At 42.9% G+C, this 14,716-nt stretch overlaps 1 long non-coding RNA gene across 1 annotated transcript; it reads right to left on the bottom strand.

The window, feature by feature from the left end:
- Window positions 1-7,976: 7,976 nt before the first annotated feature.
- LOC111098803 lies at window positions 7,977-10,188 on the bottom strand. Its single transcript, XR_005369564.1, has 2 exons — window positions 9,766-10,188; window positions 7,977-8,791 (listed from the first exon to the last, which is right to left on the bottom strand). It is a non-coding gene; the product is annotated as an uncharacterized LOC111098803 (long non-coding RNA).
- Between the last annotated feature and the right edge of the window lie 4,528 nt (window positions 10,189-14,716).

Here is a 14,716-nt window from a genome sequence, read left to right as displayed (position 1 = left end):
ATAACTATTAATCTTTTTCTAGAGTATTTTAAAGCCAAACTTAGAGATGTCATTTCATACTTAAGTATGTATCTCTAAAAGATAAGGACTTAGGAAAAACATTATCACAATACCATTACATCTAACAAGATTAGTAATTATTTTAAATCTTATCTAATACTCAGCCAGTGTTCAGATTCCTTGATGGCCTCAAATTATGGACTTTTTCTTTTTTTTACAATTGGTTTCTTCAAACCAAGATTAAATAAGGCCATGAGATGCACTTAAATTTCTTTTCCTCCATCTTTTTCATGCCATTTATTTATTCATTCATTTTTTAATTTAAATTCATTTGCCTTACATAGTATAACACCCAGTGCTCATCCCATCACGTGCACTCCTTAGTGCCTGTCACCCAGTTACCCCATCCCCCCACCCTCCTCCCCTTCCCCAACCCTTTGTTTCCCAGAGTCAGGAGTCTCTCATGGTTTGTCTTCCTCTCTAATTTTTCCAGACTCAGTTTCCTCCACTTCCCTTATGGTCCCTTTCACTATTTCTTATATTCCACATATGAGTGAGACCATATGGTAGTTGTTTTTATAGTTAATATATATTTTTATTTTTATTAAGTTTTTAATTTAATTCCAGTGTAGCTAGCATACAGTAATACATATATTTAATTACTGAAAGTGAGAGGTACTGAAGCAGATTTTGAGGCAAAGGGACAAGGTTGTTGAAAACTGGTGCAAAATTTTCTTTCCTGAACACGTAATGCTCTTGTGGCCATTAGCATTGGTTTGGTTCTGCTGAGAGTCACCACTGACATGCTCATTGCCTAAAATACCACTCATTTCATGCATTTATAAATAAATATCTTCATTTTAATTCTAAGTGTATTTGTAATGCTCAAAATTTAAATTCAACACACTCCCTTCATGAAGATGATGTTATGTATAGCTTGGAGAAGAAACACGGTCTTCCAATCCAAAGTCAAGTGGAAATGGAAAGGCATCTCCTGTTGATTTGCTTCCTTCTTTAATTGTCAAGAAAAGCAGATATTTAAAGTAATTGCTTGGCTAATAGGTCCTTTGACCAGTGGTGTACTCATGTTTAAGCATGTTTCACAGATTTTAGAGAATGACTTTCTCTTTGTGTTTACATGATTATTTCTACAGCAAAATAAGAGAAGGATTTATTTTTCCCTGCAAAAGTAACCTCAGGGTAATAGGAAAAATTATATATCTATCATGGTGCATTTTTGTTTGCTTGTAGAAACTGCAATTTGTTTTCCTCTCTTGTAATGTTTGCTTTCTTTGTGACATAGAGAATATTTGAAGATATATTAGTATGCATTTGTTCTATACATATATTCTTGCCCTTGGGTAGAAATCTAGTGTCCGTGGAAGAGTGTGGCATTTGATTGAAAGCCAGCAAGCCTGGGTAGTTTTCCAACAGTTACAGTTCACGGTTCTGCTGGAAGCACATACCTCCAACTGTGGATAATGGACCTTCCTTGAGAACCTGAGACAAGTTGCTGGTTAATGTCTCTGAAACAGCCTGTTAAGACTGTTACTACAAATTAGAGTCTGGATCATTCCGAAACCCAAATAGACTTCTTTCATCTTCCAGATGGCCGTCTGATCGGGAGCTGGGCAAGATCACGTTTCAGGTTGTGACTTAATGATTCGGGACAATATTTATGGTTATTACTTGACAGAGGGCAGTGAGGAAAATTAAAGCACAGCCCCATGCTTCATTTATGACAAAAAACAAATTCATGGCAGGGTTGTAGATTAGAGATGGCATCTCCCAGCTCCAGGCAAAGCTCAGGCATAGCTCTGGTGATGACCCACTCGACCAGGTACAACTTGGCTGGTGAATCCTGACCCCAAAACTTCAGTCAGTGCATTCTCTCTAGAAATAACCAAGTGAACCTCAAAATGGAAATCTTAGGAAAGGTATAGCGATGAGTGAGAGATTTGAGAGGAGACAAATAATGCAATTATGTTCTTTGCTGGTATGACAATTACATGCAGCTGAAATATTATGTTTTGAGGCACATTTTTAACTTTATTATTACAGTTGGTAATACCAACAGGAGAAAATAATCGTGCCTGCCAGTGGTGGGCATTCTGTTTATGTAGTGTGTAATTTCTGCATTAACTTTTCCGTCTAAAACATGCTCTACATGATATAATATTTATCTCTTACATTACCCAGAATTTTAGGAATTCCATAGTTGGGTACTGTGGGAAGAGAGAGACAAGATGGGGAAGACAAGACATAGAAAGGGGATAAATAAAGCTAGAGTCAGTTAATGAAAGTGTAGATTGTCTAGAAGAAAAGCCAGGAGAAAGTTTATCTTGCTCCATTAATCCTCTACTCTGTGAAATGAGAATGCACATATTGTTCTGGGGGAAAAAAAAGAAAGAAAACTAAACCATATGCCATTAATACATTTGACCAACTGTGACATTTTTTAAATAAGGTTTTAACTGGTTTTATTACACCAACTGTGTAATTTCAAAATGACTCTGTCATCTATTATATCTATTATAAACAAGTACTTTGTTTAACCAAGCCAATAATAACCTTCACAGACAGAGAAGGTTGGGGTTTGAGAGAACCAAATCCTCTGATTGTTTAGATAAAGGGAAGGAAATTCTTTGGCTAGATACAAAAAGCCCTATCTTGAAAAAATTTTTTTCAATTTATCACATTATTTCCAATAATTTGATATGCTCTTCTGTGACATGTGGAACTGGCTTTCTAGTGCCCGAAGCCCACCTCTAAGTGCGTGCCATCTTGGTTCCACACTTACAGTCTAGTTTCCAAAGGTTCAGCACAGCAGGGCTCTGGGAACTCTACCGGGGGTGCCCTACCAAGGGAGGAGTTTGCCAGAGAATGTGTGGTCAGGCTGACTTACAGAGGAGTCTCTGCCTCCAAAAGGCTTTGGCCTGTTTAGCCCAAACTGAGAATGACTACTAATGCCAGATCGCCTTGCCTCTTTGTATCCTGTAAGGTGCCCCCAACACTCTCCTGGATTCAAAGAAAAAGCTTCAGCTCCCCAAACATTTTTCAGCTGCTGGCCTGCCTTTCTTTTGATCTAGTCTTTTAACTCATTGTTATGTGCATTGTTTTTATTTCTTTCCGAGCATTTGGCTTTGTTCCTACCTTCTGGAGAAGCTTGGGCTCTTTCATTTTACAGGAGAATAGACCAGATGCCCCTCAGTGAGCCGTGTGTGCCTGTTGTTTTCCTTGGGGGGTGGTGTTCAGGGTGAGTGAGGCCATGGTCATCTCCTTTACTCAGCACACGCCGGCATAATGTTGAGCTGACTCAGTGGGGAGCGCTGACAGCTGGTACTGTGGCTCAGGTGAAGGGTGTGGGCTTTGAGATGGATAAAGCTAGGTTCACATCCTGCTTCTACTCTCCGTATGACCAGAGATTAACCCTCTGAGCATCCATCTTCATCTGTGAAATGGGAACAATAAGGCCAGTTTCACAGGGCTATGGTAAGAATGACATGATATCATATGCCTGAGATACAGGAAAACACTCCCTGTTGAAAGTTGGACCTCTGATCTCCAAACCATCAGGATCTATGCACCATCTGTGCCTCATACCGCAAAGTTACAGCAGGAACCATAGGCCCAGGGCTGTAGGACCAGTGTTCCCAGGCAACTCAGGCTCTATTCTATGACCCACTTCCAGCACCAGCACTTTCCTTCTAATAGACTTCGCCTGTGCAATTTCCTCACATTCAATCTTCTGATACTCTTATGTTGCTGTCTTACATTGTTGGAGTCATGAATTTATCAAGCTGAAATTTACCTTCTAGGTCAATGCTTCTCCTTACGGAGAAAGTCCTTGAGGTCCAGGAGGTTGTATGACTTACAAAAAGACACCTGAGCTAGCTTGTGGCAAAACTGGGTTCTTGACGCATAGGCCATCGGAGTGTTCACTTCCCAGTCTTACATTATTTAACTTCTGTGTTTTCATGTCTGATTCCTACCCCTGTCTCCACCCCTGACGCACAGCTGTCCCTTAGATTTAACATCCCTTGCAGGCATATCTGCTTGCAGGTGGTCTTGCGTTCAAAGGGGGGCAATCGATGAATACTTGCTGAACTGAGCCAGTTGAGCGACGGTGGAATTCCTGGACGTGTCAGCGAACAAACATTTTATCAGTAGCCTCCCTTTCAATTTTACAGACATATTGATCTGAAAAGCAATACCGATAAAATTTTCATGTAGGAAGAGGAGCCTTACCCCAAACCTATGATTACTGCATTCCTTCCCCTGGGAGCTCAGTTGTCCTTGTCAAGGTGGGAGCGGGGATATCTGAATTGCTGCATGGGGTGAACGTTTCCTTAGCACAGAAAGACCGGGGGTGGGGGTGGTATTCAATGTCTTTTCTGTACCTTGTGATAAATAAGACCTTATATTTATGACAGACTAGCTGTCCTCAAACTCAGCCAAGCAGCGGCCCCTCGCCTGGTGGACACCCGGGTGGGGGGTGAAGACACAGAAATGAACGGAAGGCATTGCACAAGTTAGCAAGGGAGGGGGATGCCGGCAGAGTAGAGGCCAGTCTACCAATTAGGGGAGAAGTGAAACAGATGGCACCTGACACTGGGTGGAGAAAGCAGGAGGGTTTCAAATACGTATTGGATTCCGTTTTCACCAAGAGGTCAGCTTTAATCAAGTTCCCAATGTAAATATTACCAATATAAACCAAATAATGGAGGTTAAACTGCCGCTCTCGAGGTCAGTGACTCTTGGTCAAGCTGGAAGATTTCACATCAAATGGACAGGCTGGAATTTACCTGCAGGGCCTCCGTGCTGGCCGTGAAACCTGAGCCCGCCCCGACCCCTCTGGCTGTGGGATGGAGGGCAGAGCCTGGAGGCATGGAGGCCCTGTCTCTGCTTTGGGCTGGGTGCTTGAAAACCAGAGGTATTGGGGACCCAGGGCTGCGATTTCTCTATGGCTGAGAATCAAAGTGAATGTTCGATGCATGGGCTCAGGCACCCTGTCTGGTGGCCTCACTAGGGAGAGATACCTGGTGGCCCTGGGAGGGGACCCTTTTCCCCTTTGTTCTGAGGCTGTGGTCTCTGATGAACCCTCAGGCAACCCTTTACAAGATGTGTTACAAGATACGTTACAACACCTTAAGTACAGAAAGGGTCAGTATAACAAACTGGAGGCAAGCCTGGCCGGTAGGTCGAGTCAGCGTGATCCTGATCATCCGGGGATTTTTGAGGATGTTCTATCCTCCTTTGTGCCCTTTGACTGGCTATGTGGAGTCACACATGTGCAGCATCATTTGTCTCTGCCTCCTCTTATGCCCGTGGTCCAGTTCCCCAAACCATTGTCCTCATCCCTCGCACATCATCTACAAGCTTCCGTGCCTCCGTAGGGTTTCTGGTCTTCTGAGGAGAACAGGACAAGAAGACAGGTAGCTACCCTACAAGGCACCCCGTCCCTGTCTTCGGGCACCTGTCATAGTCGGTGCTCTGCAGAAGGGATGGAAGGAGGATGGGCCCCTTCTAGCTGGGGAGTTCAAAGGAGATGCTTTTTATTATTACCTATTTGCAATACTAACCTCCAAAAAAAGGTGCTAAGCAAGGCCTTCATGGAGAAGCCATTTCAATGGCCTGGGTTTTAAACAAAGATAGGAAGGAAAGGTCCAGATAAAGAGAACAGAGAGAACAGAATGTCATGGGAACCACATATGGGAGAAATGGACAATGAGCCTGAACATGTGCTTGGGGCTTGGTCGGGCCTCCGGGGCTACGCAGAGGGGTTGCCACCTGTACTTTCTGTGTCTCCCAAGCCCACCATGAGCCATGGCTCCAAATGTGGCCTTCCATCCCTCTGTGGGTGGATGTGGATGATCGGGGCCGGGGAACGGGTCTGAGGTCTCCATGCAGGGGAGAGACCGCACACTCTGAACTTCTCTGTTGCCTGAGCTTTGGGGTCTATTTTTTAAAACAAAACACTTCAGCCACCTTTGAGTCACTGCACTGTATGAGAAATAAATTTGTTGCCTCCGTTTCTTTTGTTCTTCCAACGTGCCAATCATTACGCCAAGGGACTTGTGTGCCTCGCAGCATTTAATCTTCATAGCACTGCACGAAGCCGAGCCTCTAACCATTCCCAGCTTACAGATGGGGAAACTGAGGCAGAGAGCGTTTAAGTAACTTGCCCAAGGTCACACTGTGATGCAGAGAGGGCTCGACCTCAAATGTATTTGATGGCGGTCTAGTGACCTTAACCGTGACTCATGTTCGTCCTAAAATGAAATCATTACACTGTCCTCTTGGCCCTGATAGTTTGGAGAGCTCACTCAATTTTGACCAGGTTCTGAATAAATACAATCCACCATCTGCATGTCCTAGTTCTTTCTTCCAAAAATGGGCTTTTAATCAGAGATATGAAAAGATCCCTGCGGATGGTACCTGTAGGGGTAAATCCAGGTGTGAAACACCGCAAGCAGGGAGAGGCCCGCTGCCTCAGAAGGCTGGGGAAGGCTACTTGGTGGAAACTCCCCCAGAGACCACAGCGGACCCCAGCAGCCGTGTGACAGTCCAGGGGGTGCCCTTGTCCTCAGCGAACCACACATCCAGGAGGCACCTGACCCGCCTCATTGCCTGAGCCTTGTGCTTCCCTGGCTGGACACAGAACAGACTTCTGCTCCCCGTGAAATGCTCCTCTTGTCATCTTTATGGGCACGCCAGCCCATAAAACCAAGAGAGATATGACTGGAATAACCACATTATCTCTTTCAAAGCAAAAAAGAGAGGCGGGTGTACATGGAGATTGATGTACAAAAGCACGGGTCTAAATAAACAATCTACATAAATTTGCATTTGCATGGGGGCATGGTTATAAAATGTGGTCTTCATTAAAGAGAGGGGCTGGTGAGGCACCTTTAGCAGGGCCTGACACGTGTGATTTCTGATCAGCTGGCTCCCTTGTGTCTTTAAAGTCAAATCCTGCATATGGAGTATTTGCCTCGTCTCTATAACCTAACAAAATCACCTCATGTGAAAGCCACCGAGATCTATGACATGTAAACATTATACATATGGTATAATTAATAGGGATTAAAGATGTATGTTCACATGCATGATTTCCGGGGCGCTTAGAGACAAATGTGTCCTGGCGATATGTGTTAGAAAAATCCTGGTATCCTGGTAAAGATCTAATTGTTAACTCACTGATCCCAAAGGAAAAGGGAACAAAGAGTAATCAGGAGCGACCTAAAAGAACTTCTTAATAGAAAGAAGGGAGGGAACAGTTGTGCTCTTTCTCATCCAACCCATGACTAAATAAATAGAATGGGAAAATGACTTTGAACAACAGCACGGGGGATGTCAGTTAAAAGAATGACAAGAGGATTGTTCTGTCCAGGTTGTGATCTGTTCCGTGTAAAATGGAGGAAAAGAGAGCAGGTTGGCTTGGGACCCTTTCAGTAGAAGAAATCAGGAAAAAAATAGTGGCCAGTCTTGCTAAAGATATTTGCAAACAGGACTGTATTGTGGGGCAGGCACTGAACTTAAAATGAGAGGACTAACATTTCAGACTCAGGTTTCCATCATTAGCTGTGTGACCTTGGGTAAGTTACATCACTGCTCTGGACTTCATTTTCCTCATCTGTAAAACTGGAGCGTTGAACCAGAAAGTATAAAAGGTTATTTCCAGTTCTAATAATGTTTGGCTTGAGGTTTCTATGGCAAGGAGTCCATGTGTTGTGGTTTGCCTGTGATGGTCCTAATTTATGCCTATCGTCCTGGTATAATTACTAAGAGTGCACATTTTCACTCTCAAGTGTCCCGGCTTGGATCATAAATTATATAATCACCCATCTAAAGCAGTTAATAAAATTTTTCACTTCACATCAGCTTAGATTGTGTCTCACAATATGATATGAATAAAAAATGAGACAAATATTTGGCCAAACAATTTGTTTGCTTTCCCAAGAAACAAATAATAGTAATAGTAATAATTCGCATTTATTGAATTGACTGCACGACTGACCTTCTTGCCTAGGGTTTTCCAAGCATTAACTGATGTAATTCTCATTACAACTCTAGCAGTTAGATGCTGCTCATTTTCCTTTTACATTTGGGATCACTAAGGCATCAGAGGTTAAGAAAACTTGCCCAAGCTAGGATTTGAACTTAGGTCTCTCTGACTCTTCCAGAACCAGCACGTAAGCTCTCAGCCATGCTGCTCGCAATATAATGCATTCCCCTAATATCCACGGTACCCCAGCTCCACAAGTGCCTTGGCTAGTTTTAGCAGCCAATCTTCTTGGCTGTGAGAGGAAAGCCCTTGCAAGTTCTAAACCACCCCACGTGACATTTAGGTTTACAGATGAACATCTTCCAAAATCACAATGATTTCATATGAACAACAGTTTTTGCTTTCCAACAAAGGCACTCAGACCCCGGGGTCATTGTGAAAGAGCCCTTGGAGCTCTACACTTTTTGATATTTACCAAATAAGGCCTGCCCAGAGATTACTGGGAAATTGCGATGTTGATTAAACCATGATGTTCCTGTTACCCAGCAAGGCAAACGGTTGAGTGATAAAGCAGTCCGGTGTTCTAAAATCATTTCCAAAGCAAAAGAGGGTTTGAACAAAATAAATGATTTGAATGCAAGACATAAACAACCAAACAGGCTTGTAAACGAGACCAGTAATGAGGCATCTGGGACACCAGTTCTGCTCCTGATGACTTTCGGGCGAGCCTTGATGCCTTTCAGATTTTCAAAGAAAAATAAACTGGTGACAAAAGAACAGCAGCTGTGGGCACAATAAGGAAATTAGTCAGAGCAGATTTGTAATTAAGCACTGAAAATGGATCGGGATGATCCTTCCCTGCATACAAGTACCTTTTGCTTTTTGCCTCTTTTCAAATCCTTTTTTTTTTTTTAAATAAACACACATTTAAGCTTCAGTCATGCATGTCTCAACCTGGGATATTAGCTAAAGATATTACTTTTTCTGGGAAAAACAAGAAATTAGCTCATCAGAAGCACAGAACCCCATGAAGTGAAATAACATTGACTTTGGTTTCCCATTTTGTTTTTATTTTTCTCATTTTTTTTTTAACTTTGGAAAGCCAGAAGAGTTGTCTCTGCTCAAAATATTGTATATTTATGTATAATGAAGGAAGAGTGAAGGATCCTGGGGCATCGTGAGGACAACTGATTTTCATCTCCTGATACAAGATGAAGATGAGAATTTTACCACCTTCTTGTCTTTACATCATTCAACAACAGCATCACTGACAAATTTTAGGCCTGAAAGATACTTTTATCCATTGACAGTCTTAAGAAATATAGTGGGATTTTCACATGGGAAGAACTTTAGTGTTGAATATATTTATTATGCCTTCTAAGCTAGAGATGGCCCTCTACCCCCCATCACCCCCAGAGAGATTTACCCTTGTGGGTATCACGGCTGACATTCCCCAGCAGCTGTTAAGGGGGGACAGACCTAGACCCTTCTTGAACTGGAAATTAGTGTGTTTCTCAGAGGAGCTGATACCTACTTCCTGGTCCACTCCGGAGGGTACACCCTTCCTCCTCCGTCCTGGATCCCATCCCTTCTTCCTGTAAATCACCCCGAGCCCAGAGAAACGTAGGAGGAGTGGGTCAGACCCAGGTGTCCTGAATCATTAAGCACACTGGCTCCTCTGGGGGCTGGCCAGACTCTCTGAGCTTTGACAGCAGTGAAATGTGACAAGAAAGTAAATATCCTAGTGCCCTACTTACCCAGAGGTCAGGCGTCTCTCAACCTCTGCCTTCTGGAACTCTGTTGAGAAGCAGGAAGGAAGCAAAGCAGGCTTGAAGCCCCGGAAACACCAGTCACAAAGCAATGCACTTTAACTATGTCTAATTGACTCTTAATTAACACACACTCCTAACAAGCCCATTTATGTAGACTCCCAGCCCACCACAAATTAAAAGCAGAAAAGTAGAAGGGGGACGAGGAAGAAGGGAAGAGAGATTAGCAGTGATCACACTAAAGGCAGTAAGAAATGATGGCAAACAGCCTGACATCAAAGGAAGAGATAAAAACAAGCCCCTGAGAAACAGTCCCAGAATTAGCAAAATCAGCACTCCACAGCCATTTATATCAGGTCAAACAGCACAGCACATCTGTTACTGAACACCACAGTTTCTGCTCTAAAAGCCATGACAACCTGCCTGAGAGAGAGAGCCTGGTGCCGGGAGCACAGGAACCGTGGCCTGGTCTCCACATTCCCCCCACCGAAGCCCCCAGAGTGCTCGGGGATCTCCTGGGGAGCTTGTTGTAAACACAGAGCCCAGAGCCAGGGCCCTGGCCCTGGAGGGTTTGGATTAAAAAAGTCCAGATCCTCAGGCCAGAATTTTGCATTTCCACGAGGCCTCTCCCACTGTGATGGTGACTCAGAATCACACTTTCAAAAACACTGCTAACTCCTTCACCAAATTGGGTTATGGTTCAGACAAGTCAATCGCTGCTTTGGGTCTCGCTGCCTCTGCAAAAGAGACGATCTAGTATATCGTCTCTTAATGCCCTCACAGACCAACCAGCTAAGAGCATATACTAATTTTATGATTAACTCAACAGCCAAGAAAGTGTCCATGATGACAATAAGCTGACTCCTTCTTTTAAAAAAGGAGGCCTAGCAAAGCATGTTCAATCTGTGTCTCTAAACTTTCTTAACTGCAACACCCTGTCAGTAAAAATTTGGGGGGTACTCACTTTCAGTAGTCATATATTTTATAGTTTATGCATGTGATGCTAACCTAATATATTATTTATACCTCAAAACAGACACAATAACAAATGAGAAGTTCTAATATTTTCTTCACATACATCACTTTAAAGACCATTGAGATAAATTTTGGGACAAATTCTATTCAACATCCAGAAGACTGTGAGCTTTTTGGGGCACACATTTTGCTTTATTTGTTATTATGCGCTCAGGGCCCAGCACAATTCCTGGCTCATGGTCAGAAATGGTAATGAATGAATGAATGAATGAATGGACCAGAGAGAGTGAGGGAGGAGGGATGAAGAAAGAAAGAAAGACACACAGACAGACTTGGAATTTGAAGTGACTAAGCTCCAGTTGTCCGGAGTCTCTGTCTACGTGGAATGTCTTTTTCCTCCATGGTGGTCAACACTGTGACTGAATACGGAGAATAAAGAGTGAAGTTGAGAAGTATCAGTCATATTTGAGGAAACTGCCTGTTAGAATTTAGGGAGTATGATCAATATTTATGACGCTCAGAAAGCCCTCTCTGGGGCAGAATGACTCACAGTTCATGAAAAGGTAAAAGCATTGGTTGCTCTGTAACAGGTATACATTAAATACCATATGTGTCCATGACAGGTTTCGTGTGTGTGTGTGTGTGTGTGTGTGTGTGTGTGTGTGTGTACTGAAGACATTTTAGGAGTAGTAGAAATTTCCTTTTCCAGGGATATGCTTTGTGGGATGCAATTTATCTAACTTGTCAATTAATTAATTAATTAATTAATTAATTAACTAACTGGTTTGGGGAAACGTAGTTATATCCTTTAAACATACTTTAAAAATCAATATATACTGGACTGTTCTTTGTGCAAGAACATTTTAAATCCCCCTGCTTACAAAAAACATAGTGTGTGGCTTATGTCATATGAAGAGTCAGTTTGCAGAGTCCCGTAGGTGTCCACCTTTAGTATTCTGCTTGTCAAACTGACTGAGGCTGAATTATACTCACCTGCCCATTGATCATTGACATGGCAATCTCCTTAGTGAGTCATAAGGATCACTGGAACTGCTGGATCTGTGAGAAAGAATTATCTTAGGAAGGAGAGAATAGATCCAACTTTGGAGAAATGGAATACCTACTTCACTTGGTCCAGCACTTCTCAAACATTCTGGTCTCGGGACTCCAAATTATTGTTGATCGAAGGGAGCTGACACTTACAAACATTAACTGTATTGGAAATTAGAATGGAGACATCTTTGAAATACAAGAATATCCATTCCATTCATTAGCTATCAGAGCAATGGAATCTTCATCTTATATGGCTTCCAGAAAAAGACACTATAAATTCATGAGAGAATGGGAGTGAAAAAAGGCAAATAACATTCCAGTATTATTATGAAAATAGTTTTAACTGGATGAACCACTGAAAGGTCTCCAGAATCTCCAGAGATCTCCGAGCTACCCCTTATGAACCACTTACTTAGTCAATTCCAACACAAAAGCCTGACCCATGCCTGCTCCTGGAAGAAGCCTTTGACCAAGATATAAGAGTGACATCTGGTTGGTGAAGACTAAGATTTCTTTTGGGTGGAGGCTCTGTCGGTGACACCTGGTGGCCCACCAAACTGTGACAAAGCATGTACCGTGGTGTGCTGAATGTGAAGGATACGGTATTTATAAGAATGACCTTTTCACCTCTGAAATATTTGGAACTGGTGACCTTCTCTTCTTGACATGATCCTTGACACAGTGACCCGTGTTCCTGTGAATTCCTTGCAGTGGCCACCTCTGGAAATCATTAGCTCCTGAATGTGGGTGAAGAACGTTGAGGGGTGGCTCACCTAGGCTCAGTCCCCAAGTTTCCTAGCAGTATTCTTCTGAACTGAGATCTTTCCATTTCAGCAGGAATTCTCTGCTGTGTCAGAAACAGGGTGGATGAAGTACTTACTCTCTTGGGAAGATACTTGACAGGTCATTATTTTAACTGTATAAACACACAAATATTTGTTGAATGAATGAAATATGAAGCATGAAACAACTGAATGTATTAACCATGGTCTTGGAAAGACAGATCTCTTCCTGGGGTAAAACAGAAGCGGAATCTTCTCCTTCTTCCAGTGAGAGAGGGAAGTAGGGTGAACTCACCCTAGATGAAGATAGGTTGGACATTTGGACATGGGGCAGGGGACTGGAGGCAAAGTTGGTTGCAGCTTAAGATGGTGAGTCTTCTTGTTCAAAGAGCACAAAAGAAAGGGCATTAGAGGCACAAAATAGAAAAAAGTTTCTTTTCTTAACTTGTCACGGTCTTTTCTTAACTTGCCATGGTCTTTTTTATTTGCTGTCGGATGGTCATTTTAAGTAAACAAAAATTAAAATTTTAAATTATTAGCATGAATTATACCATTCATCTTTATATCGTGGAGTGCCAATTTTAAATGGGGATGGAAGAGCACTTAACTTGTCTGCAAAATCACTGAAATTATGCAATTTGTTTTTCGTACTGCGTACATGCATATGAATTTAATTCTTACCAGAACAGTGGAAACACTTCACAAAACTAACTCAATTGTTTTTATTTCACGTCTTGAAACGTGCACATTCTATCACACTCTGGAAGCAGATGGCTTCCATAACACGCTTACCTTGTACTCAGTTTGAGTCTCGTTAAACTCCAACACATGCTGGGGCCGCCAGAATGCTGTGCCCGAGAGGCATTGCCAAAGCTATATGTGAATAGGGGAGCAAGGGATGAGGGACACCTATGTTGTGCATATCTCCTCTGTTCACATGCATGCCCCTTTGCCCCATTGGACCTCATGAGTTTAAGGATGAAAATTTTAAGAATTTCAAGTTGGTGACATACCTGATTTAACCAAGCAAGGGACCCTACTGAGCATGGGCCCTGCTTGATGACACAGATCACTTGCCCAGAGCTGACCTGACTTTGGGTGATGCTCTTGTGCTGAGAACAGGGGCTCATTCAGGCCGGGGGACCTGCTCTTGGACTCTTGGGAACTGCTTTTGTGTTTTCAGAATGCACAAAACGTAGCAGCAGGGCATTAGATATATATACTGTATAAATCTAATCTGTATTGGTGTTTGTGCTAAAAAATGTTTTACTGAGAAGAATACCTGAAAAAAACAAAAAGCACCATCCCAGAAGATAGCATAAGGGGTGAGTCAAGGAGGAGAGTCTAGGGGCTGAGGAGAAAGAAGCCAATTTTGTTTATTTAGCAATGGCTTCCTGATGGGGGTCAGTTCATACCCCCACCTCCCCTTCCCCTGATGAGGGATGATCAGGCCGAGGTGAGCTCTAGCCAGACTGGTGGGACCTGAGTTGATGTGAGCCTCTTGACCTATAAGGGGAGAATCTAAGTTGTATCCATGGAGAAGAGCTGAGGATGAAGCCAGGGACATCACTAGCTCCTGTCAGAAGTCCACGAACAAGAGAGAGACCAAAAAATGTGTCAAAATGAGAGAAGCCAAGTTAAAACAAGACTCATATGCCATTGAATTCACCTTCTTCCTGTTTTACAGATGAGGACATGGACAGCCAGAGAGTGAAGCGACCTGCTAAGGGTCACAGAGCTAGCTATGGCCAGGTCTATTACCCTGCTTGCCTGTAGGTTACAGCAGGTGGAGCAGAAATACCCCCATGCAGCAGGAACCAATAATCTTATTTATCATCCTCATTTTACAGATGAGGAACCCAAGGTTCAGAAGAAGGTGGTGGTAATATGGGCTTCTTCTGGATGGCAAGTTGGTCATGCGGTCCACCTTTGGGTCAGCTCGGGTCAGAGTCTGGAGGCCAATTGCAGTGGCCGTGATGGTGGCCAGCATCCTGCTCAGAGTGAGTGCAATTGCTGAAAGCTTTGGAGGAATCTAAGGGATCAACCAGTAATCCCCGGTTTTGGAAATGGGTGGACACAGTCTTCAGCAGCTGGACTAGAATTTATAAATTCAATTTACTTTATCTTCC

Source organism: Canis lupus, chromosome 14 (genome assembly GCF_011100685.1).
Source record: "Canis lupus familiaris isolate Mischka breed German Shepherd chromosome 14, alternate assembly UU_Cfam_GSD_1.0, whole genome shotgun sequence".
Lineage (NCBI taxonomy): Eukaryota > Metazoa > Chordata > Mammalia > Carnivora > Canidae > Canis > Canis lupus.
The sequence above is the reverse complement of the archived record's forward strand: the minus strand, read 5'-3'. Positions and strand labels throughout refer to the sequence as shown.